Consider the following 24,964-nt stretch of genomic DNA (forward strand, 5'->3'; position numbering starts at 1 on the left):
CCACCAGAGGTATGGGAGGATAAGCATACAGCAGACCCTCCCCCCAGTCCAGGAGGAAGGCATCCGATGCCAGTCTGCCATGGGCCTGAAGCCTGGAACAGAACTGAGGGACTTTGTGGTTGGCTCGAGATGCGAAGAGATCTACCAAGGGGGTTACCCACACCTGGAAGATCTGTCGCACTACACGGGAACTGAGCGACCACTCGTGAGGTTGCATAATCCTGCTCAACTTGTCGGCCAGACTGTTGTTTATGCCTGCCAGATATGTGGCTTGGAGCACCATGCCGTGACGGCGAGCCCAGAGCCACATGCTGACGGCTTCCTGACACAGGGGGCGAGATCCGGTGCCCCCCTGCTTGTTGACATAATACATGGCAACCTGGTATGTCTGTCTGAATTTGGATAATTTGGTGGGACAGCCGATATCTGAAAGCCTTCAGAGCGTTCCAGATCGCTCGTAACTCCAGAAGATTGATCTGCAGATCGCGTTCCTGGAGGGACCAGCTTCCTTGGGTGTGAAGCCCATCGACATGAGCTCCCCACCCCAGGAGAGATGCATCCGTGGTCAGCACTTTTTGTGGCTGAGGAATTTGGAAAGGACGTCCCAGAGTCAAATTGGACCAAATCGTCCAATACAGGGATTTGAGAAAACTCGTGGACAGGTGGATCATGTCTTCTAGATCCCCAGCAGCCTGAAACCACTGGGAAGCTAGGGTCCATTGGGCAGATCTCATGTGAAGGCGGGCCATGGGAGTCACATGAACTGTGGAGGCCATGTGGCCCAGCAATCTCAACATCTGCCGAGCTGTGATCTGCTGGGACGCTCGCACCCGCGAGACGAGGGACAACAAGTTGTTGGCTCTCGTCTCTGGGAGATAGGCGCGAGCCGTCCGGGAATCCAGCAGAGCTCCTATGAATTCGAGTTTCTGCACTGGGAGAAGATGGGACTTTCGATAATTTATCACAAACCCCAGTAGCTCCAGGAGGCGAATAGTCATCTGCATGGACTGCAGAGCTCCTGCCTCGGATGTGTTCTTCACCAGCCAATCGTCGAGATATGGGAACATGTGTACCCCCAGTCTGCGAAGTGCCGCTGCTACTACAGCCAAGCACTTCGTGAACACTCTGGGCGCAGAGGCGAGCCCAAAGGGTAGCACACAGTACTGGAAGTGACGTGTGCCCAACTGAAATCGCAGATACTGTCTGTGAGCTGGCAGTATCGGGATGTGTGTGTAGGCGTCCTTCAAGTCCAGAGAGCATAGCCAATCGTTTTCCTGAATCATGGGGAGAAGGGTGCCAAGGGAAAGCATCCTGAACTTTTCTTTGACCAGATACTTGTTCAGGGCCCTTAGGTCTAGGATGGGACGCATCCCCCCTGTTTTCTTTTCCACAAGGAAGTACCTGGAATAGAATCCCAGCCCTTCTTGCCCGGATGGCACGGGCTCGACCGCACTGGCGCTGAGAAGGGCGGAGAGTTCCTCTGCAAGTACCTGCTTGTGCTGGAAGCTGTACGACTGAGCTCCCGGTGGGCAATTTGGAGGTTTGGAGGCCAAATTGAGGGTGTATCCTTGCCGGACTATTTGAAGAACCCACTGATCGGAGGTTATGAGAGGCCACCTTAGGTGAAAAGCTTTCAACCTTCCTCCGACTGGCAGGTCGCCCGGCACTGACACTTGGATGTCGGCTATGCTCTGCTGGAGCCAGTCAAAAGCTCGTCCCTTGCTTTTGCTGGGGAGCCGAGGGGCCTTGCTGAGGCGCACGCTGCTGACGAGAGCGAGCGCGCTGGGGCTTAGCCTGGGCCACAGGCTGTCGAGAAGGAGGATTGTACCTACGCTTGCCAGAAAAGTAGGGAACAGTCTTCCTTCCCCCAAAAAATCTTCTACCTGTAGAGGTAGAGGCTGAAGGCTGCCGGCGGGAGAACTTGTCGAAAGCGGTATCACGCAAGTGGAGCTGCTCTACCACCTGCTCGACTTTCTCTCCAAAAATATTATCCGCACGGCAAGGCGAGTCCGCAATCCGCTGCTGGATTCTATTCTCTAGGTCGGAGGCACGCAGCCATGAGAGTCTGCGCATCACCACACCTTGAGCAGCGGCCCTGGACGCAACATCAAAGGTGTCATACACCCCTCTGGCCAGGAATTTTCTGCACGCCTTCAGCTGCCTGACCACCTCCTGAAATGGCTTGGCTTGCTCAGGGGGGAGCTTGTCCACCAAGCCCGCCAATTGCCGCACATTGTTCCGCATGTGTATGCTCATGTAGAGCTGGTAGGACTGAATTTTGGCCACGAGAATAGAAGAATGGTAGGCCTTCCTCCCAAAGGAGTCCAAGGTTCTAGAGTCCTTGCCCGGGGGCGCCGAAGCATGCTCCCTAGAACTCTTGGCCTTCTTTAGGGCCAAATCCACATCTCCAGAGTCGTGAGGCAACTGAGTGCGCATCAGCTCTGGGTCCCCATGGATCCGGTACTGGGACTCTATCTTCTTGGGAATGTGGGGATTAGTTAGAGGCTTGGTCCAGTTCGCCAGCAATGTCTTTTTTAGGACATGGTGCATGGGTACTGTGGACGCTTCCTTAGGTGGAGAAGGATAGTCCAGGAGCTCAAACATTTCAGCCCTGGGCTCGTCCTCCACAACCACCGGGAAGGGGATGGCCGTAGACATCTCCCGGACAAAGGAAGCGAAAGACAGGCTCTCAGGAGGAGAAAGCTGCCTTTCAGGAGAGGGAGTGGGATCAGAAGGAAGACCCTCAGACTCCTCGTCAGAGAAATATCTGATGTCTTCTTCCTCTTCCCACGAGGCCTCACCATTGGTGTCAGACACAAGTTCACGGACCTGTGTCTGCAGCCGTGCCCGGCTCCACTCCGTGGAACCACGGCCACGGTGGGAGCGTCGAGAGGTAGACTCCCTCGCCCGCACCGGCGAAGCTCCCTCCGCCGACGTAGTCGGGGAGCCTTCCTGGGAGGCTACCGCAGTCGGTACCGCACATGGCACCGATGTCGGAGACCTCACCCCGGGCAATGGGCCAGCCGGCGCCTCGCTCAACGGTACCGGTGGCGCAAGCACCCCCGGTACCGGAGGGGTAGGGCGCAACAGCTCTCCCAGGATCTCTGGGAGAACGGCCCGGAGACTCTCGTTCAGAGCGGCTGTGGAAAAAGGCATGGAAGCCGATGCAGGCGTCGATGTCAGAGTCTGTTCTGGGCGTGGAGGCTGTTCCGGGCTGTCCAAAGGGGAGCGCATCGACACCTCTTGAACAGAGGGCGAGCGGTCCTCTCGGTGCCGATGCCTACTGGGTGCCGACTCCCTCGGCGACCCAGAGCTCTCGGTGCCGACACGGGAAGGGGACCGGTGACGATGCTTCTTCGACTTCTTGGGACGAAGCATGTCACCAGAGCTTCCCGGCACAGACGAGGAGGACGTAGAATCCAGCCATCGCTTCCTCGGGGCCGAGGCCGAAGGAGGTCGGTCTCGGGGGGGCTGTACCGCAGGAGCCCTCAGGGTAGGGGGAGACCCACCCGAAGGCTCACCGCCACCAGCAGGGGAATGGACAGCCCTCACCTGCACTCCAGACGAAGCACCACCGTCCGACGACATCAGCAGACGAGGAGGTCTCGGTACCACCGACGCCGACGCAGCCCTCCGATGTCTCGGCCCCGATGCAGAGGGTCGATGCCTCGATGCACTCGGGGGCGATGATGAAGGTCCGGGCGCCGACGACGTCGAAGCAGTCGATACTCCCGATGCCGATGAAGAGCCCGAGAACAAAACGTTCCACTGGGCCAATCTCGCTACCTGAGTCCGCTTTTGCAAAAGAGAACACAGACTACAGGCCTGCGGGCGGTGCCCAGCCCCCAGACACTGAAGACACGACGCGTGCCTGTCAGTGAGCGAGATTACCCGGGCGCACTGGGTGCACTTCTTGAAGCCGCTGGGAGACTTCGATGTCATGGGCGGAAAAATCGTGCCTGCGAGATCAAAACTCGAAATGGCGAAAATGGCACCACAAAACAGGGGGAAGAAAAAATTCGAACAGAGGCCTAAATAGGGCCTACCCCGACGACGAAAGAAAACTTACCGGGGCAAAACTAGAGATACCGGAAGGGGAACAGACCGAAAAGGTCTCCTTCCGAACACCTTTTCTTTTTTTTTTTTTTTGAAGCGAAGTCAAAAACGGCGCGCGAGGTCAACTTTCGGGGCGCGAACGGCGAAACACGACCGTACCGAGCGCGGACAAAAGAAGACTGGCCGGCACGAGCCGGTTCGGGCGGGAAGACGGCCGCGCACGCGCGGTGCGCATCGGCGCGCGAGGACTAGCAAAGGACTTTGCTAGAAAGTGTTCCGATTGGAGGGGCTGCCGTGGACGTCACCCCCATCAGTGAGAACAAGCAGCCTGCTTGTCCTCGGAGAATGCAATTTTTTCACAGCTTATGTTTTTCATGTTCTACAGCCTAAAAACTGCAGGTACCTAAAGTGGGGAATGTGATTTCTGGGGGTAAATATTTTATTGATAAACATTTATCATTTTTAAAGACATATTTAGTCCATACCTGAGGCTGAAATTTTTCAGGATTATGCAGTTGATATCCCCTCTGTCTTGTACGTATAAATAAGTCACATACCCCACTTTTGGTATCTTTTCACTCAGCAGGACACATTTACACACTAAGTAATTGCAATTATGCATGCACAGAATTTTCACATAATTAATGAACACGTGCACAATCAAGCAAAATTGAATAATTCTCCAGGGACAGGCAAAGGCAAGACCCAGGTAAAGGAAAGCAGAAACAGCTATGAGCAGAAGAGAAGACAGAGCTCCTGCCTCAAAACCTGACCTTCTCTTCCAGATTTACTGGAAGTGCGACTCTCCTCCAGGTCATCTTTTCCTCCTCTAATTCTGCCTCTGCATGGCACACCCTCACTTCAGGTTCAAGCCTGAACTGTTGGCATTCACCAGTTGCCTCTGTAGTGGCATCATAAATGGCTGATTTGGCCACTATGAAAAGATCATTCCCTCCCAGATCTTCATTAAAAATGGCTCAAGTAATAACAGCAGAAGTAGGCATACCATCTGGTAAACCTGTGCAGCATAGCCCCAAATTTGGATTGTGAGATATTGTAGCACAAGTATTTGTGGTAATTTGTTTTATGTAGTGCTTACTTAGTTTGCTGTTTTGTATTTTTATGGGGTTTTTTTATGTAAACTGTCTAGGGATAGGCGGAAGATACATTTTTAAAAATAAATAGCTGGTGGGAAGGCCAGTCCTCGTCAGCCAAGAGGAGGTGATGCCAGGGACATGTGATACGAGTAGGATGTGGAAAGGGGAGGGAAGAAAAAGGGGAGCAACAAAAGGGAGAGGAGTGCTAGGTAATGGTTAGAGAAGGGAGCAGGTGAGGAAGAAAGGGAAAGAAAGGTGTGATAGACGGAGGGATCATCAGAAAGTGAAGTATGCAAAGGGAAGAGTGGGAAACTCACTCTCCCCCATCAACTAAACCATATCTCATCCTCACCCCCCACACAGATTCACACAGTTTCTTGCAGGCACAATCCATATCTACCCACATACACACCACACAACCATTCATTTTCAGACATACTCTAAGTTGCTCACATCCCCAGCTCAACTGACTTGTATAAGATACTCAGCTCCCCATCACAATCCTCCCCTTCCCCCTATGATTACAGATCTGGGGGTTCTGCAAAGTATAGCAGCCCAGGGTCTATTAGGATTCTTTGTATGATGAGAACTGGGGGAGAAATGGAGTTCAATTCAGTGTCTAAAAAATGCTACCTGTTCCATGTGCAGAACCCAAGAGGCAGGCAGAGCGCTGCATACTCAATGCCTAGTTGAGATGATGGTGCAGGTATAGCATAATATGAGGAATTTTCAGAGTTATTGATTTTGCTGGAATCAGATACAAAGGTGTACACACACACATATTTATAGTACATTTCTACCCCACATTTTCCCACACACGCAGGCACAATGTGGCTTACATAGGAGAATTAAAAATGAGAATACAATAAGAGAAAATGGTGAGAGACAAGAATAGGCAAGGAAGGGGAAGGGGGCATAACAGATGCAGGGGTAAGTAAGTGGGACTAATGATCGGTAAGAGAGTGGGGGGAGTAGACCAGTCCAAATAGGTGGGTTTTCAGCAGCCTCTTGAACAGCTGGTGATCATTTTGCAGCTGCAAAGACTTATTGGAGTAGTATCAGAAAAACTGGTCTGACCTTCACCTTCCAACAGAAGCTAGCCGGGTAGATACTTACAGTCAATCACCACATCTCCAAAAAACGAAAGTCTGCATATTGACAGCAATCAAAAAGATGGGATGAAACTCACAGACAATGACTCAGAGACTGAAAAGCCCATCATCCCACCTACTCTGACAAAAGAAAGCCTATCTACTCTGAGACAAAGACTCTTAATCCTATCAGATACCTTCTGGATGTATATCACAGCAGACAGCCAGACAGAAACTCTTATAATGTCATTAAAAACATATGACCAGCTACCATGCTCCATCTCAAATCTAGATGGAACCAGTTTTTCATTGGATCAAATACACCCCACCTGACTTCAGCCTATGGTCCAACAAGAAAATATAAAACCCTAGAACATTCTTAGATCTCTCTCTTTCCTCTCTGCTGCTTCCTGATCTGCACCTCTATGGACCTTCATTGAATCCCTTGGCCTTGCTGGACTTCACACACATCCAAGATAAGACTCTCTCCAGACTCCAGCAATTCTGCAACAAAAAGACTTCTTTTCCACCAGCAAGGACCTCCATCATTCCAATCAGCAGCCTCCATCAAAGTGAGTTACTATTAATCCAGACTAATTTATAATGCAGACTTTCTAATCTTGCACCACATTTCCCTTGTGTAAGATCCCTAAAAATTGCCTCTTTTTAATATTATTGCGTTACCTGCATTGTAAATAAACCTTTTAAAGTTAAATATCTGGTCTTTATGTTCTGAGCACATGTCCTTAAACCTTACAGTGCAGGTTAATGTAATTCCCCAAATATATCCTTTCATTTCCTTTTTTTTTTTTTTTACATATTATTATTACCCTCCTCTCACCTACCAACACCCATCCTGTTAGAATATCAATGAAATGCTTTGATGTCCCCATGCATACCCCCACCCTCCCACTCTGTCAGACTGTCAAAGTAATGCTTTGATGTTTCTCTTATATATACTATCTGCTAACACATTTGCTTATTTCCGATCTGACGAAGAAGGGCAACCTTCGAAAGCTAATCAAGAAATGTATTAAGTTATGTCCAATATAAAAGGTATCATCTTATTTTCTTTTACATGTTTTATTTTGTTTGATTTCTATTGATAACCTTTAAGAGTGGACTAACACGGCTACCACACCTCTCTACTTTATTTCTTTGAAGGCGTGAATATGTGGATAATGATGAGCCAGTTGATGTAGTATATTCATCGCCGGCGTGTCTGTGAGCTAGCTAGGGGCCCGACTGCATTGACAGTGTGGTTGTAGGTGCAAGGGAGCGGGGTCCGGTTTAGCGCAATGCAGGAAGCCTATTTGACTGTTGATCCGCACTCCTCTGGCACCCATATGCCCTGATTTTTCACCAGCCTTTTCAACGGGTCACTGGTGTCTCCCGCGCTGTGGGTTCTCTTTCGGTGTGCTCCGCCATCGATGATTTTCGCTCTGCTTAGCCTCCGGGTCATCACCTACGCTGCTTGTTCCTGGCATCTGGCACTACGAGTCAACACCTTCTCAGCTTTGCTGCTGGACCGGGGTGGTCGTCCTTGGCGATGTTGGCTGCTGGTCATCTGCGGTTGCTTTGTGTTTGGAGAGTGCTACACATTGAAGGGGCCCGGTTTCCTCTTGGATCGCCAATTCCAGTCGTTGGCTACTGCCTGCACCCCTGTCCTGTTCGCAGGATCTGATTACCTGTCTTAATGTGTCTCAGCAAGTCAAGATCTGATTCTGGACTCTTTACTTTCTCTTCTATTTGCTTTCTTTTCCCTGCCTGTTTGTTTAAATATTGTATTTATATTCCCTTCTGCCCTTTCTACTGTCATTGTATTTGTTTTCATTAGTTCACTGTAAGCCGCTCTGGGGCTGCTTTATGTGGCAAAAAGCGGGGTATAAATGATCTAAATAAATAAAAAATAATTTTAGAAAGCTTTTGACAAAGTTCCTCAAGAGATACTCTTCAGAAAATTAAAAAGTCATGGCATAAGAGGCAAATGTCCTTCTATGGATTAGGAATTGGTTACTGGACAGAAAACTGAGGGTAGGGTTGAATGGCCTTTTTTCTCAATGAGGGAGGATGAATAGTGGAGTGTCGCAGGGATCTGTACTGGGACCGGTGCTATTTAACATATTTATAAATAATATGGAAATTGGAACGACTAGTATAGTGATTAAATTTGCAGATGACACAAAACTATTCAAAGTTGTCAAAACGCATGTAGATTGTAAAAAATTGCAGCAACACCTTAGGAAACTAGAAGACTGGGCATCCAAATGGCAAATTAAATTTAATGTGGTGAAATGCAAAGTGATGCACATTGGGAAGAATAATCCAAATCATAGTTACTTGATGCTAAGGTCCATCCTTAGGAGTCAGCACTGAAAAAAAAGATCTAGGTGTCACTGTAGACAATATGCTGAAATCTTCTGTCGAACGTGCAGCGGCGGCCAAAAAAGCAAACAGGCCCCGCCCTCTTCTCCCCCCCCTTCGCATCCATGCTGTCGCATTCATGCATCCCTTTTTGTTTTTTTTCTTCTTTTTAAATTTACCTCCGTGGCGGTTCCGGCAGCGAAGCGTCAGGGAAGGAGGCGGCGCTCCCGACGTCTAGCTTTCCCTTCGCTGTGTTCCGCCTTCTTTTGACATCATCCTTGACGTCAGAAGAAGGCGGAACACAGCGAAGGGAAGGCTAGACGTCGGGAGCGCCGCCTCCTTCCCTGACGCTTCGCTGCCGGATTTGTTTGGTTTTTTTTTTTCCGCCCTCGACGCCATGACGTTTGACGCAAGGGCGGGGCAGAGACGGCTGGCTGGCTTGAAGGCTTCACACCACGAATCCACGAACCCTTCAGCCTGGGAGTGACGTCAGATGGCTTCATGGCTTCAGAACGTTGTCCTCAGAACGTTGAGGGTGCGTTTTATTATATTAGATAAGGGTTGAAAAGGGACCTCTAGTACCAGGGATCCTTCAGAATATGACGGAGTTCCCTGCAATCAGCTATCACTGATGACTTGAAACAGCTGCCAAGGTTTCCCCTCAGACAAAATTATTGCTGCATCAATGGCTGAGGAAAAACCAGTAAGTGACCAAACTAAAACCTTTGCCACAGCTAAATCAGGGATATTCTGGAAATCATCCTGACTGCTAATAGCCACTTAAACATTATCTGGACCTGGAGAATGGGCTGTCCAACATGCACAGCATTGCCCTGTGGCCCTATGGTGACTGCCATAATGGAAGCTTTGCTTTGTGCACTCTGCCAGGGCCTCCATAGGATTCTGTGAAGAAATACTAACACTGAGAGGAAGTCAGTCTTGGTGCCAAAAAGTGCACTAAGACAATCATGAAAGCCACAAATATATTAGTGCTGAAACACCAGAGAGCACAACACATTGCTCCCGACTCAGGTTACCATATTTGCTGTGAGAAATAAAATAAAAAGAGGACAAAAAAATATGACCCCGCCCCATCCGTCAGACCCCCAACCCCGTCCCCTTGATCCACCCAAGAAAGCCAGATTCCCTCTCTCCCCCCATAAATATACCCTCCCCAATCTTTTTTCCAGCCTCCCTCCATCCACATGACTCCATTCACATCCCCTCCCCTCCACTCTTGTACCTTATTGTTGTGCCCTTGTAGTCTAGTGGCCAGTCTTGCTCCCGGTGCCGCTTCAAAATGGCTGCCAAGAGTTCAATCAGTGACCTTGCAAGAAGGGAGGGGAGGATATAACATCCTGAAGCCCACCTGCCTGTCCGCAAACCCGGACAAACGGGAAGGCTGGCAAAATCTGCCTGGATACCCTGCGGTGTCCTCAAAAAGAGGACATGTCTGGGTAAATCCAGACATATGGTAACCCTGCTCCCGAAACAAAGTCTAACCAACAGAAGCAGCCCACCCAAGCTCCCCCATGACATCACAAGTGAAGAAGTCTCTCCACCTAAGCAGTTTCCCCTCTTACCTGCAAAATGATAGTGCCCACTGTCTGGCCCTCAAATCAGGGCTTTAAGTACTCACGGATTTATTATCGGAAAGATTTTCTTTGAAAGAAAACCCTTAGGAAATTTTTTTAAAAAGCTTTTGTGATGGAGGGACTCTGACTATTTTGAGCCATTGCCAACTTTTTATTTTTATTCACTAGGGTTGAGCAACGTTTAAAAACTTTAATCGCATGATTTATTGTGACTAATCATGGCATGCATTTTGGGCAATAAAAAATAAATTTTAGGATTGTAACCGCCACTTTGTGCAGGTTATCCCCTCTTTTGCTTAGGATTGTAATGCTTTTTTGTAGTGTGAAAATTATTAGTTTTCCTTGCCCAAAGTGTCACCATCTATCAGGCATTTAGAAGACTCTCAGTCAAACACTCATGGAAAGCCCCATTTGGTACAGTATGTTAAAAGAGGAACTGCAGTGTCCAGGTCAGGATGGAGCCTTTTGTAAAATATGTAGGAGTATGCCACAAATACACCAAATTTATTTTCCAGTACGTATGAGAGCATCAATTTTAGAAAAAATGAATGTAGAAAAAAAAGTCAGCAGCATCACCTCACAGCTTCCATTTACAAGTGCAGGAACTATAGTATATGTGGAAGTGGTGATTTTTCAACCTCTATATAATTTATTTTATTGATTTATATTCTCCCAACCCACGTAAATACCTATAGTATACATATAGGTCCCCAATTTAAAAATACGTGTATAAGTGGCACCAATTGACATCTTCCCTCCCTCCACATCACCCCCACGTCGGAACCCCGCCCCTAAAAAAAACCTGGCCAATGTTAAAAAGAACCATCTGTGCTAAAAAGATTAATGTGCTTACTGCCCCGTCCTATTTATTTTGGACCCCTGGGCTGGAAAATGTCTTGCTCCTCTGCTCAACTGGAACTCAGTTCTCCAACAGGTCCAGGAGTTAGCCTCACAGAAAAGTCCAGGAGCTGCACTCTCTACAAACCACCATCTACTGGAGACAGAGAAATACTTCGGAGCTTGGGCTGCACAGTGCCCTTATTGGGCAAAGCAGCTGAGTTCTCTGTCATCTGCTGGTTGATGGGTGCCCAGATTTCACTGTAGAATTCTAATGTAAGCTATATCAGTGGACTTACATCTACGTGCCCACAGTTGCATCATATTCTCTAAGTTATGCAAGTAAGGGAAAATTAGGTTCTTACCATGATAATTTTCTTTCCTTTAGTCATAGCAGATGAAGCCATTACGTATGGGTTGTGTCCATCAACCAGCAGGGGGAGATAGAGAGCACTCAACTTTTCTCAGTGCCTCATATGCCCAGGTAGCTCCAATGCCTCTTCAGTATTTGAAGCTTCCAAAGCAGTATGGCAAACCGCAATAAGAATAATATGAACTTTCCTAACAGCGAACGATGGCCCCTTAACAAGGGCATGAACTCAAAAAAGGAGGGAATGAACATCCTCCTGGAGGGAAAAAACTCGTCCTCCACTTTGTATAAACGGAGGGAATACACTCATCCTCCCAAAACATGAACGGGAGGGAATGAACTCATCCTCCTATAACTGTAACAAGAATCCTGAAAACTGTTTTCCGACTCCCCAAGGAAGGAATATAACTTCAGGAAACAACAGCAGCACCTAAAATCAGAATCAGTGCAATACAGACAATCATACAGGGAGGGCTCATGGCTTCATCTGCTATGACTAAAGGAAAGAAAATTATCATGGTAAGAACCTAATTTTCCCTTCCTTGTCATCAAGCAGATGAAGCCATTACGTATGGGATGTAACAAAGCAATCCCTAAATAGGGTGGGAACAAGCCACACCACACGCTAGCACCTGTGCTCCAAAACGCGCATCCCTCCTGGCAGCCACATCCAGCCTGTAATGTCGGGCGAAAGAGAGCTTAGAAGCCCATGTTGCAGCACTGCAAATCTCCTGAAGAGATAGTGCTCCAGTTTCTGCCCAGGAAGAGGAAATCGCTCTTGTGGAATGTGCCTTAAAGGCTTCAGGCGGAACCCGGCCTGACAGCAGATATGCTGAAAAGATAGCTTCTTTGAGCCAACAGGCAATAGTGGCTTTAGACGCTGAAGACCCTCTGCAAGGACCTGCAAACAGCACAAAAAGATGATCAGAAGTCCTGAAAGCATTTGTAATTCGCAGATACTGCAACAGAGTCCTGCACACATCCGAAAGGTGCAACTGCCCAAATGAATCTGGAAACTCCTCCTCAACAAAGAAGAGAAGAAAAACAGGCTGGTTTAGGTGAAACGCTGAAACCACCTTAGGCATGAAGGAAGGCACGGTCCGAACCGTGACCCCTGACTCTGAGAACTGCAGAAAAGGGTCTCTACAGGACAGCGCCTGGAGCTCTGACACCAGTCTCGCCGAGGTAATGGCCACTAAAAAGATGGCCTTCAGTGTCAAATCTTTCTCTGAAGCACGCCGAAGCGGTTCAAAGGGAGCCCCCTGAAGGGCCTTCAATACTAACCCCAGGTTCCAAGCTGGACAAGGTGCCCACACGAGAGGACGGAGCCGAAGCACCCCTCTACCAAACCGTGCCACATCTGGATGAGCACCTAAGGACACGCCTTCAACCTTGCCACGCAGGGAGGCCAATGCTGCCACTTGCACCCGCAGGGAATTATAGGCCAAGCCTTTGTGTACACCATCCTGCAAAAAGTCCAGAATCAGCGAGACAGGAGCCCGCAACGGAGAAAGCGCTCTTGAAACACACCAGACTTCAAACTGGCGCCAAATCCTGGCATAAGCCACGGAAGTGGAGCGCTTACGGGCCTGCAGGAGAGTGGAAATTACCTTATTTGAGTAGCCTTTATCTCTCAATTGCGCCCTCTCAATCGCCATGCCATAAGTCCAAAGCGGCAGGCGTCCTCCATGGCCACCGGACCCTGTGACAACAGGTGCGGAAACAGAGGTAACGGAAAGGGAGCCTCCAACAGCATCTGTCAAAGGTCCGCATACCAAGGCCTCCTGGGCCAATCCGAGGCGATGAGTACCACTTCTCCTGGATGCAGCCGAATCCGCAGGAGCACTCGCCCTATCAAGGGCCACGGAGGGAACACATACAGCAAGCCCAGGGGCCAGGGTTGAGCCAAGGCATCCAACCCAGCAATGCGGGGATCCCTCCGTCTGCTGAAGAAGCACGGGACTTTGGCATTGGAACTGGTCGCCATAAGATCCATCACTGGCTTGCCCCATTTGGCACATATCTACAGGAATACATCATCTGCTAGTTCCCACTCCGCTGGATCGATCTGATGCCTGTTTAGATAGTCGGCTTGCACGTTGCTCTGACCTGCAATGTGAGCTGCTGACAGGGACTGTAGATGCAGCTCGGCCCAATGGCAAATTTGTTCGGCCTGCGCGGCTAAAGCTCTGCACTGAGTGCCGCCTTGTCGATTTATGTAGGCCACTGCTGTCGTGTTGTCCGACATCACTCGGACAGCCAATCCTTCCAGGGTCACTTGAAAGGCCAGAAGAGCCAGAAACACCGCTTTCAACTCCAGGCGGTTGATAGACCACTCCAACTCGTCGGGCGTCCACAGACCCTAGGCATGCTTCCCCTGGCAATGTGCGCCCCAGCCCTTCAGGCTGGCATCTGTCACCACTAGACACCAATCGGGGAGCGCCAGCGGCATTCCCCGCCGCAACATGCTGTCCGAGAGCCACCACTCCATACTGAGGTGGGCAGCAGGGAGCCAAGAAAGTCTGCACTGATAATCCTGAGATACTGGAGACCATCGTTGAAGTAGAGAATACTGTAGAGGTCTCAGGTGTGCTCTCGTCCATGGCACCACTTCCAAGGTGGCCGTCATCGATCCGAACAGCTGGACAATGTCCCAAGCTCACGGGCAGGGCATCCTCAGGAGCAGACAGACCTGATTCTGAAGCTTGCACCGCCTTTGCTCGGGAAGAAACACATAGCCCGAGGCTGTGTCGAACCTGGCCCCCAAATATTCTAGAGATTGCGAGGGGGTCAGGTAACTTTTGGCCATATTGATGACCCAGCCCAGAGATTGAAGGACTGAAACCACTGTGGCTGTAGGTAGATGACTCTCTTTTTCTGAGTCTGCTCTGATGAACCAGTCGTCTAGGTACGGGAAACCCGGATACCCTCTCGCCTGAGAAAGGCAGCTACTACCACCATTACCTTGGAGAAGGTTTGGGGAGCTGTGGCGAGGCCAAAAGGCAAGGCCCGAAACTGGAAATGTTTTCCCAACACCGCAAACCGCAGAAACTTCTTGTGCGGGGGCCAAATTGGAATGTGCAAGTAAGCTTCTTTCAGGTCCAGAGACGTGAGAAACTCTCCTGGCTGTACTGCCGCAATGACGGAGCGCAGGCTTTCCATGTGAAAATGCCACACTCTTAAGGACTTGTTCAGCTCTTTCAAGTCCAGGATCGGGCGAAAAGACCCGTCTTTTCGTGGCACCACAAAGTAAATGGAGTAGCGGCCTAGACCTTATTCGGCGGGAGGCACCAGGGTCACCGCCCCTATCTGGCACAGACTGTGCAGAGTCTCCTCTACCGCTGCCTGTTTGGCGGCAGATCCGCATCGGGACTCCACAAAAAAGTCTCTCACCGGGGCATCGAATTCTATTCGGTATCCGTCTCTGATCAGGTCCAAGACCCACTGATCTGCGGAGATTTTGGCCCACTCCTCGAAAAAGAGGGAAAGTCTTCCTCCGATGACAGGAAACGAGGACAGGGCCGGCGCACCATCATTGAGAGGGTCGCCCCTGCACTCCAGGCCTTGAACCGGCAGCTGCGGAATGTTTGTCCAAGCGAAAGGAGTTTCTCTGCTGAAAGCGGGCACACAAAGTGAACCCAGCAGCACGCCCTGGGCGGTACCTCCTAGCTTCACGGAAGCGAGGTCTGTAAGAGGAGCGGACCGCCTGACCCTTAGAGGAAGGCTTCGGCCTATCTTCGGGCAAGCGCTGAGGTTTGGAATCCCCCAGGCCTTTAACAATGTTTTCCAGCTCCTCACCAAACAGGAGAAGGCCTTGAAAGGGCAACTTCACCAACCTTTGCTTAGAGGCCATGTCCGCCGCCCAATGTCGTAGCCAAAGAGTGCGGCGAGCCGCCACTGCTACAGCCATTTGCTTAGCCGAAGCTCTGACCATATCATAAAAGGCGTCAGCCAAAAAGGACAAGGCCGACTCCATCCGCGGAGCCACTTCAGATAAGGTCTCCGCTCCATCACCGGGTTCCACTGCCTGCTGTAACCAAGCCAGGCAGGCTCTAGCAGCATAACAACTGCATGCAGACGCCCGAACAGTGAGACCTGCCAAATCAAAGGACCGCTTCAGAGCTGAATCAAGCCTGCGGTCTTGAATATCCTTCAGGGCAACACCTCCTTCAACAGGGAGGGTAGTTCTCTTTGTCACAGCATTGCAAAGCGAGCCAAATGTTCCTCACTCAGAGGGTATAATTGCCCCATAGCCTGGCAACCTTCAAAGGTCCCTCGGGGTCAGCCCATTGAGCCGAAATAAGCTCTTGGATGGAGTTATGCAAAGGAAAGGCTCGAGCAGGTTTCTGGTACTAGCCATCCTTGGATTAATCGAGGAGGCTGTGCCACTCCCAGGATCTTCAATCGAGAAGCCTTGTAAGGCATCTGAAATAAGCGTTGGCAGCTCCTCGCTGTGGAAAATCCTCACCGCAGAGGGATCATCAAGCTCCTGTGACCATTCTGCACCCGACTCTGGCTCCTCAGACCAAGAAGCTCTGCCAGACCCCTCAGAATCCTCACAGCCCAACCACGGGGGGGGGGGGGGGGGGGGGGGGGGAGGGAGGGAAGGGGGGTGCGCCACACTCAGAAGGGGAATTAGCCCTTCTGCGTTTATCAGGAGGATAAGAAACAGGCAAAGCCAACTCCAGAAGGCCAGGATCCACCCGGGGGGGGGGGGGGGGCAGTCAGAGGGTCCGAAGATCCCTGTGGAAGAGCTCTTTTAAGCATGTATGCCCTATGCAGCATTAAAACAAAATCAGGGGAGAAAACCGCTCCCTGACCGCCCGGATCCTGCCCAGGGCTATCAGCTCTATTATTAGCCTCACTCAGAGGACCCCCCCCCCCCCCCCCCCCCCCCCCGATGCAGGGCTCTCCATCGCAACGGAGGCCTCGCCATGTGGAAAATCCAAAATGGCGTCCGCTGCCAGCTCAGAGCGCGAAAGATCGCCGCTCGCTATGCTCGGGCCGGCTCTAACGTCTGTACAGCACGAATTACAGAGCCCCGCTGCTGATTTGCACTTGCCACATTTAGAATAACGCTTTACAGTCTCCGCAGCCATCACCGAAAACAGCGGTAAAATTAAAAAATGGCGGTTCGCACCAAAAACGTCCCGTCGCGGGCCCACCCCGGAGGAGTCAGAAAACACTCTTACCTCACTGGACTGAGTATTACAGCTCCGGTCTTGCAGAAGAATCTCAAGAAAAAAACCTCTTTTCCAAGATCGCTGCGCTAAATCACGACGCGACTTTAATTATTATTATTTTTTTTTTTTTTTTTTTTTTTTTTTAATGCTGTGAGAAAAGCAGAGGCAAAAGAGGTAAATAAAAACACTCCGGAGGCTCAAATAAGTGGGAAAGGCAGGGAAAGGCAAACCAATGTGCCTGCATCCACTGAGTGGGAAAGGACAGGGAAAATCAAGCTAATATGTCCACATCCACGGGGGCATGGGTAAGGCAGGGAGGCTGACCTATGCACCTTCAAAGTGAAGCTGCTATAGCCTCTAACACCCCGGCTAACAACTGGCAAGCCAGGAGCCACCCCAAGGCAGATTTTGATGGAGCTCGAAGAAGCTGCAGCCACCCTGCTTGGGGAGATAGAGAATACTGAAGAGGCAGTGGAGCTAGCTGGCCATGAGGCACAGAGAAAAGTTGAGTGCTCTCTATCTCCCCCTGCTGGTTGATGGACACAACCCATACGTAATGGCTTCATCTGCTTGATGACAAGGAAATGGGAAATGCACCTATGTATATAGCCCCCTTGCATTTATATGCTATGTAAGTTAGACACCATTGTAGAATAATACTTATGTGCAAAAGTGCCAACAGGGTTCCCAAATACTGTTCCATCTAGGTGACATAAAAATAAACTGAGTGTTCTCAGTATGGATCATAAAGTAGGGCTGATTGAGTTTGAAACTGGTTGACTGTAAAAGGAGTTCATTCCAAGAAAAGGGACATTACTAGTGATATGCAACATTTTTTTGGTCCAGTTCTAATATAAGCAATATTATAGAACGGCTATCTATCAAGGTTTGCATCTTTGTAGATAAAATCTGCAATAGGGTGGACACCCCTGATGATGTGGATAACATGAAGAAGGATATAACAAAGTTGGATGAATGGTCTAGAATTTGGCAGCTAAGATTTAATGCTGAAAACTTCAGGGTTATGCATTTGGGCTACAAAAGCTTGAGGGACCAGTACAGCGTAGGAAGTGAAATACTTCTGTGCATGAAAGAGTAAAACTGGGTGTGATTGTTTCTGATCTCAAGGTAGTCAAACAGGGAGAAAAGATGACTTGAGTGTATAGTGAGAGGGAATGGCCAGCAGGAAAAAAAAAAAAAAAAAAAAAAGATGACGACAATGCTTCTATGTCTCTGGTTGGACCCCATTTAGAGTACTGTGCACAATTCTGGAGGCCACACCCCATTTAGAGTACTGTGCACAATCTAGAGGCCACACCTTCAAAAAGAAACACAAAACTGAGTTAGTCCAGAGGGCAGCTACTAAAATAGTCTGTGCTCTTTGTCAAAATATAGGGGGACAGACTTAAAGATCTAAATCTTCATACTTAGGAAGAAAGATGGGCAAGGGGAGACATAGCGAATGCTACATACCTGTAGAAGGTATTCTCCGAGGACAGCAGGCTGATTGTTCTCACTGATGGGTGACGTCCTCGGCAGCCCCTCCAATCGGAATCTTCCTAGCAAAGACCTTTGCTAGCTCTCGCGCGCCCGCGCGCACCGCGCATGCGCGGCCGTCTTCCCGCCCGAAACCGGCTCGAGCCGGCCAGTCCAGTATGTAGCAAGACAATACATTTCAAGGGAAGACACAACTCCAAAGGGGAGGCGGGCGGGTTTGTGAGAACAATCAGCCTGCTGTCCTCGGAGAATACCTTCTACAGGTATGTAGCATTCGCTTTCTCCGAGGACAAGCAGGCTGCTTGTTCTCACTGATGGGGTATCCCTAGCCCCCAGGCTCACTCAAAACAACAACCATGGTCAATTGGGCCTAGCAACGGCGAGGACATAACTGAGATTGACCTAAAAAATTTACCAACTAACTGAGAGTGCAGCCTGGAACAGAACAAACAGGGCCCTCGGGGGGTGGAGTTGGATCCTAAAGCCCAAACAGGTTCTGAAGAACTGACTGCCCGAACCGACTGTCGCGTCGGGTATCCTGCTGCAGGCAGTAATGAGATGTGAATGTGTGGACAGATGACCACGTCGCAGCTTTGCAAATTTCTTCAATGGAGGCTGACTTCAAGTGGGCTACTGACGCAGCCATGGCTCTGACATTATGAGCCGTGACATGACCCTCAAGAGCCAGCCCCGCCTGGGCATAAGTGAAGGAAATGCAATCTGCTAGCCAATTGGATATGGTGCGTTTCCCTACAGCCACTCCCCTCCTATTGGGGTCAAAAGAAACAAACAATTGGGCGGACTGTCTGTGGGGCTGTGTCCGCTCCAGGTAGAAGGCCAATGCTCTCTTGCAGTCCAATGTGTGCAGCTGACGTTCAGCAGGGCAGGAATGAGGACGGGGAAAGAATGTTGGCAAGACAATTGACTGGTTCAGATGGAACTCCGACACGACCTTTGGCAAGAACTTAGGGTGAGTGCGGAGGACTACTCTGTTATGATGAAATTTGGTGTAAGGGGCCTGGGCTACCAGGGCCTGAAGCTCACTGACTCTACGAGCTGAAGTAACTGCCACCAAGAAAATGACCTTCCAGGTCAAGTACTTCAGATGGCAGGAATTCAGTGGCTCAAAAGGAGGTTTCATCAGCTGGGTGAGAACGACATTGAGATCCCATGACACTGTAGGAGGCTTGACAGGGGGCTTTGACAAAAGCAAACCTCTCATGAAGCGAACAACTAAAGGCTGTCCTGAGATCGGCTTACCTTCCACATGGTAATGGTATGCACTGATTGCGCTAAGGTGAACTCTTACAGAGTTGGTCTTGAGACCAGACTCAGACAAGTGCAGAAGGTATTCAAGCAGGGTCTGTGTAGGACAAGAGCGAGGAGCTAGGGCCTTGCTGTCACACCAGACGACAAACCTCCTCCACAGAAAGAAGTAACTCCTCTTAGTGGAATCTTTCCTGGAAGCAAGCAAGACGCGGGAGACACCCTCTGACAGACCCAAAGAGGAAAAGTCTACGCTCTCAACATCCAGGCCGTGAGAGCCAGGGACCGGAGGCTGGGATGCAGAAGAGCCCCTTCGTCCTGCGTGATGAGGGTCGGAAAACACTCCAATCTCCACGGTTCTTCGGAGGATAACTCCAGAAGAAGAGGGAACCAGATCTGACGCGGCCAAAAAGGAGCAATCAGAATCATGGTGCCTCGGTCTTGCTTGAGTTTCAACAAAGTCTTTCCCACCAGAGGAATGGGAGGATAAGCATACAGCAGGCCCTCCCCCCAATCCAGGAGGAAGGCATCCGATGCTAGTCTGCCGGGGGCCTGAAGCCTGGAACAGAACTGAGGGACTTTGTGGTTCACTCGAGATGCGAAGAGATCCACCAAGGGGGTGCCCCACGCTTGGAAGATCTGGCGCACCACTCTGGAGTTGAGCGACCACTCGTGAGGTTGCATAATCCGGCTCAGTCTGTCGGCCAGACTGTTGTTTACGCCTGCCAGATATGTGGCTTGGAGTACCATGCCGAGACGGCGAGCCCAAAGCCACATGCTGACGGCTTCCTGACACAGGGGGCGAGATCCGGTGCCCCCCTGCTTGTTGACATAGTACATGGCAACCTGGTTGTCTGTCTGAATTTGGATAATTTGATGGGACAGCCGATCTCTGAAAGCCTTCAGAGCGTTCCAGATCGCTCGCAACTCCAGGAGATTGATCTGTAGACTGCGTTCCTGGAGGGACCAGCTTCCTTGGGTGTGAAGCCCATCGACATGAGCTCCCCATCCCAGGAGAGACGCATCCGTTGTCAGCACTTTTTGTGGCTGAGGAATTTGGAAAGGACGTCCCAGAGTCAAATTGGACCAGATTGTCCACCAATACAGGGATTCGAGAAAACTCGTGGACAGGTGGATCACGTCTTCTAGACCCCCAGCAGCCTGATACCACTGGGAGGCTAGGGTCCATTGAGCAGATCTCATGTAAAGACGGGCCATGGGAGTCACATGAACTGTGGAGGCCATGTGGCCCAGCAATCTCAACATCTGCCGAGCTGTGATCTGCTGGGACGCTCGCACCCGCGAGACGAGGGACAACAAGTTGTTGGCTCTCGCCTCTGGGAGATAGGCACGAGCCGTCCAAGAATCCAGCAGAGCTCCTATGAATTCGAGTTTCTGCACTGGGAGAAGATGGGACATTGGGTAATTTATCACAAACCCCAGTAGCTCCAGGAGGCGAATAGTCATCTGCATGGACTGCAGGGCTCCTGCCTCGGATGTGTTCTTCACCAGCCAATCGTCGAGATATGGGAACACGTGCACCCCCAGCCTGCGAAGCGCCGCTGCTACCACAGCTAGGCACTTTGTGAACACCCTGGGCGCAGAGGCGAGCCCAAAGGGTAGCACACAGTACTGGAAGTGGCGTGTGCCCAACTGAAATCGCAGATACTGTCTGTGAGCTGGCAGTATCGGGATGTGTGTGTAGGCATCCTTCAAGTCCAGAGAGCATAGCCAATCGTTTTGCTGAATCATGGGGAGAAGGGTGCCCAGGGAAAGCATCCTGAACTTTTCTTTTACGAGATATCTGTTCAGGGCCCTTAGGTCTAGGATGGGACGCATCCCCCCTGTTTTCTTTTCCACAAGGAAGTACCTGGAATAGAATCCCAGCCCTTCTTGCCCGGATGGCACGGGCTCGACCGCATTGGCGCTGAGAAGGGCGGAGAGTTCCTCTGCAAGTACCTGCTTGTGCTGGAAGCTGTAAGACTGAGCTCCCGGTGGACAATTTGGAGGTTTGGAGGCCAAATTGAGGGTGTATCCTTGCCGGACTACTTGCAGAACCCACTGATCGGAGGTTATGAGAGGCCACCTTTGGTGAAAAGCTTTCAACCTCCCTCCGACTGGCAGGTCGCCCGACACTGACACTTGGATGTCGGCTATGCTCTGCTGGAGCCAGTCAAAAGCTCGCCCCTTGCTTTTGCTGGGGAGCCGCGGGGCCTTGCTGAGGCGCACGCTGCTGACGAGAGCGAGCGCGCTGGGGCTTAGCCTGGGCCGCAGGCTGTCGGGAAGGAGGATTGTACCTACGCTTACCAGAAGTATAGGGAACAGTCTTCCTTCCCCCGAAAAATCGTCTACCTGTAGAGGTAGAAGCTGAAGGCTGCCGGCGGGAGAACTTGTCGAATGCGGTGTCCCGCTGGTGGAGAGACTCTACCACCTGCTCGACTTTTTCTCCAAAAATGTTGTCCGCACGGCAAGGCGAGTCCGCAATCCGCTGCTGGATTCTATTCTCCAGGTCGGCGGCACGCAGCCATGAGAGCCTGCGCATCACCACACCTTGAGCAGCGGCCCTGGACGCAACATCAAAAGTGTCATAAACTCCTCTGGCCAGGAATTTTCTGCACGCCTTCAGCTGCCTGACCACCTCCTGAAAAGGCTTGGCTTGCTCAGGGGGAAGAGCATCAACCAAGCCCGCCAACTGTCGCACATTATTCCGCATGTGTATGCTCGTGTAGAGCTGGTAAGACTGAATTTTGGCCACGAGCATAGAGGAATTGTAGGCCTTCCTCCCAAAGGAGTCTAAGGTTCTAGAGTCTTTGCCCGGGGGCGCCGAAGCATGCTCCCTAGAACTCTTAGCCTTCTTTAGGGCCAGATCCACAACTCCAGAGTCGTGAGGCAACTGAGTGCGCATCAGCTCTAGGTCCCCATGGATCCGGTACTGGGACTCGATCTTCTTGGGGATGTGGGGATTAGTTAAAGGCTTGGTCCAGTTCACGAGCAATGTCTTTTTGAGGACATGGTGCAGGGGAACAGTGGACGCTTCCTTAGGTGGAGAAGGATAGTCCAGGAGCTCAAACATTTCAGCCCTGGGCTCGTCCTCCACAACCACCGGGAAGGGGATGGCCGTAGACATCTCCCGGACAAAGGAAGCAAAAGACAGACTCTCGGGAGGAGAAAGCTGTCTTTCAGGAGAGGGAGTGGGATCAGAAGGTAGACCCTCAGACTCCTCGTCAGAGAAATATCTGGGGTCTTCTTCTTCCTCCCACGAGGCCTCACCCTCTGTGTCAGACACAAGTTCACGGACCTGCGTCTGCAACCGTGCCCGGCTCGACTCCGTGGGGCCACGTCCACGATGGGGGCGTCGAGAGGTAGACTCCCTCGCCCGCATCGGCGAAGCTCCCTCCGCCGACGTAGTCGGGGAGCCCTCCTGGGAGGTGGCCGCAGTCGGCACCGCACACGGTACCGACGTCGGGGACCTCACCCTGGGCGATGGGCCAGCCGGCGCCACGCTCGACGGTACCGGAGGCGCAAGCACCGCCGGTACCGGAGGGGTAGGGCGCAACAGCTCTCCCAGAATCTCTGGGAGAACGGCCCGGAGGCTCTCGTTCAGAGCGGCTGCAGAGAAAGGCATGGAGGTCGATGCAGGCGTCGACGTCAGAACCTGTTCCGGGCGTGGAGGCTGTTCCGGGCTGTCCAGAGTGGAGCGCATCGACACCTCCTGAACAGAGGGTGAGCGGTCCTCTCAGTGCCGATGCCTGCTGGGTGCCGACTCCCTCGGCGACCCAGAGCTCTCGGTGCCGACGCGGGGAGGGGACCGGTGTCGATGCTTCTTCGACTTCTTCCGAAGCATGTCACCGGAGCTCCCCGGCACCGACGAGGAGGACGTGGAATCCAGCCGTCGCTTCCTCGGGGCCGAGGCCGAAGGAGGTCGGTCTCGGGGGGGCTGTACCGCAGGAGCCCTCAGGGTAGGAGGAGACCCACCCGAGGGCTCACCGCCACCAGCAGGGGAATGGACAGCCCTCACCTGCACTCCACATGATGCACCACCGTCCGACGACATCAGGAGACGAGGTCCCGGTACCACCGACGTCGATGCAGCTATCCGATGTCTCGGCGCCGATGCAGAGGGCCGATGCCTCGATGCACTCGATGCACTGGCAGCCAAGGAAGAAGGTCTGGACGCTGATGACGTCGATGCACACGATGACCCCGGTGCCGATGCCGACGAAGAGCCCGAGAACAAAACGTTCCACTGGGCCAATCTCGCTACTTGAGTCCGCCTTTGTAAGAGGGAACACAGACTACAGTTCTGGGGACGGTGCTCGGCCCCCAGACACTGAAGACACGAAGAGTGCCTATCAGTGAGCGAGATTACCCGGGCGCACTGGGTGCACTTCTTGAAGCCGCTGGAAGGCTTCGATGTCATGGGCGGAAAAATCACGCCGGCGAAGTCAAAATCCGAAATGACGAATTTGGAGCACCAAAACTTTAAGGGAGAAAAATCTCGACCGAGGCCGAAAAGAGGCCTACCCCGACAACGAAAGAAAACTTACCGGGGCAAAAACTGGAAATACGGGAAGAGGCAAACGAAACCCAAGAGGGTTTCCGGAGCACTTTCCGAACGAAAAGAAACTTTTCCGAAGAAAAAACACGTCGAGAAAATAACGGACGCGCGAGGTCGACTCTCCGAGGCTCACCACGGCAAAAAACACAGCCGTACCGAGTGCGGACGAAAGAAGACTGGCCGGCTCGAGCCGGTTTCGGGCGGGAAGACGGCCGCGCATGCGCGGTGCGCGCGGGCGCGCGAGAGCTAGCAAAGGTCTTTGCTAGGAAGATTCCGATTGGAGGGGCTGCCGAGGACGTCACCCATCAGTGAGAACAAGCAGCCTGCTTGTCCTCGGAGAAACATTTTATGCTACAGATATGTTTAATGGCTCAGAAGGCAAATCTTTCAACTCAAAGGGAATTCTGGAATGAAAGCATATAGGGTGAAGGTGTAAAGGGAAGGGAAACAGAATGCATTTGATATACCACCTTTCTGTGGTTACAATCAAAGTAGTTTACATATTATATACAGATACAAATTTTGTACCTGGGTTAATGGAGAGAAGTGACTTGTCCAGAGTTACAAGGAGCTGAAATGGGAATCAAACCTGGTTCCTCTGGTTCACAGGCCACTGCAATAACCATTTGGAAATACTTCTTTAAAGAAAAGGGTGTCAGCCTCTCAGTGGAGGTGGTGGAAACAGACTCTGAATTCAAGAAAGAATGGGACAAGCACACAGGATCTCCAAGAGAGAGGAAGGGATCATAGACGGTATGGATCAACAGACTGTATAGGCCATGTTGTGTTTATCTGCTACCTTTTTCAATATTTCTATGTATTCTACACACATTCCTAAATACTGCTGCCAAGTTTATAGAACTGCCTTCACATGTAAAGAGATGCACATAGGGAAAATAAAACAACTACAGATACAAAATGTTGGGCTCAGACAGAAGTCACCAGAGGAAGATCTTGGGGTCAGACAGCTGCCAAAACAGCAGAGTATTCGAGATAATTCAACAAAGAATGGTGAATAAATATTGCCAGAGTCTGCACAGGTTAAGGTGT

The 24,964-nt window shown here is 51.1% G+C and overlaps 1 protein-coding gene across 1 annotated transcript in view; it reads right to left on the bottom strand.

Annotated features, from left to right (window-relative positions):
- The window catches only part of CAND1 (cullin associated and neddylation dissociated 1), a 369,709-nt gene that overhangs the window by 151,308 nt on the left and 193,437 nt on the right, over nt 1-24,964 (bottom strand). The gene's annotated exons all lie outside the window — the stretch shown is intronic.

This window comes from Microcaecilia unicolor, chromosome 10 (assembly GCF_901765095.1).
Source record: "Microcaecilia unicolor chromosome 10, aMicUni1.1, whole genome shotgun sequence".
NCBI lineage: Eukaryota > Metazoa > Chordata > Amphibia > Gymnophiona > Siphonopidae > Microcaecilia > Microcaecilia unicolor.